This window comes from Galeopterus variegatus, unplaced genomic scaffold (genome assembly GCF_000696425.1).
Source record: "Galeopterus variegatus unplaced genomic scaffold, G_variegatus-3.0.2 Scaffold3844, whole genome shotgun sequence".
Classification (NCBI taxonomy): domain Eukaryota; kingdom Metazoa; phylum Chordata; class Mammalia; order Dermoptera; family Cynocephalidae; genus Galeopterus; species Galeopterus variegatus.
The window spans coordinates 55578-57480 of record NW_007729955.1 but is presented as its reverse complement, the minus strand read 5'-3'; positions in this window follow the sequence as shown (position 1 = coordinate 57480).

The following is a 1903-nucleotide window of genomic DNA, read 5'->3' as shown; positions in this document are numbered from 1 at the left end:
ATTACTAACTGGGTCACTTTGGGCAAATCATTTAACCTAAATTTCATCTTTTCCAGTAAAGCAGAGCTATCACCATTAACTACCCTGTCTACCACAAGACTTGTGATAATCAATGTGACAATGTGCATTACGACATTCTATGAACTCTGGAGCATAATATGCAAACACTGGTCACTAGAACTGCAGATAATAGATAGTGTTGTCCCTGTGGACCTGCTTACATGTTTTTAAAAATCTATTGAACTAAGCCAGTGTTTACTGTGTAGTTACAACATACTTAGCATGGTAGAAGTTATCTGGGCGTAGGAAAGAAGTATAGATACAGTACCTATCCCCTCAAGTAGATTATAATTTTAGTAGGGAGACATGCACTGTACACATGAAATAACGAGAGACCAACAATAACTCATATTTGGAAGTGCTTTTTAATTTGCTGATTTCTCTCACACATTTTATTTCATCTCGTTCTCGCAAACAATTCCGTGCAATACATAGGGCAGATATTCTTATCCTGATTTTACGAGGAGTCGGCCCAGAATGTTCAGGTGATTTCTGCAAAATTATAAAGTTCATGAACAGTGGCGTTGGAATCCAAGTAAAGATTATTTTCTGACTCCTAGTCCAGAAAATCTATGCTGGTGATTCTTAAACTTTAACACGATTAACAATCACTTAGGGAATTAAAAATGCATGTTTTTAAATCAGTTGATCTGGGTCTGAGAATCTGATCTTTAACAAAAAGTTCACATGATTCTCTTACAGATGGACTGCAGTTTATACCCCACCAATTTATTCTTCTGGCACAGATCATAAGAAGCAGAAGCAGAGAGCTACCATACCTTCGTGTAACTGGCATGCAGAGTATAGTGGTTATAAGCACAAATTCTAGAGCCAGCCTGCCTGCATTTAAACCCTGCTTGTTAATCGGGCAAATTATGTAACCACTCTGTGCCTCAGTTTCCCATCATAAAATGGGATAATACCAGTACCTACCTCATAGACTTGTGAAGTAATTAGAACAGCGCCTGGCATGCAGCAAGCTTTGTGTTTGTAAGAAGGGGAATGTGACCCACAGAAATACTGCTTGCTATTTAAAGGACAGAGAAGGACAGCTTTTCTGAGATGCAGAGATCACATCCTTCACCCTAACCTACTCTCATCCCTTCTCCTCACACCCACTCTTCCGATCTTGCAAATATCCATTGACATCAATTCCATCTATAGCCAGCTATCTCTGCTTGCAAAGGAACCGGGAGGTTCTGAGGGACTCTCTAGCCTTAAGTCGACTTTGTTGCCTTATCCCATTTAAATCCACATTCTCTGCTGAGGCAAATAAACCAATACAGTAAAGCTTGCTGATAGCTACTCCATCTGTATTATGGCACACAATGATGGCTGGAAGTTAAAGGTTTGATATATAGGTCTATTTTTTTATTGCCAGTCCCTGCCCCTGAAGAAAGTATTAAAATTTCCAGATGAGTAACCAAACAATAAATAGATGAGACAGTTGCTGTGAATATCTGATTTTTTGCATAATAATGAGATATTGCTGGATAATGCACTCTGCCATCCCCAGTTTGTCTAAATTATCATTTTGATTGGTCAAATGCATAAGAAAGATATACCAATAAAGTCGTGTCAAGTGCTCCATTGTAAATTGATGCGGGATGGAGGTTTCTTTAGGTTTGAGGTGAGGTGGGGGCAGGGAGAATTGAGTCTTCAGTAAGTAACTTTCTAAAGTCGTGTCAAGTGCTCCATTGTAAATTGATGCGGGATGGAGGTTTCTTTAGGTTTGAGATGAGGTGGGGGCAGGGAGAATTGAGTCTTCAGTAAGTAACTTTAGGTAGATGTTTTCTTCAGCCAATTCATAATCGAAGGCATCTGAAATCCCAGCTTCTTCAGG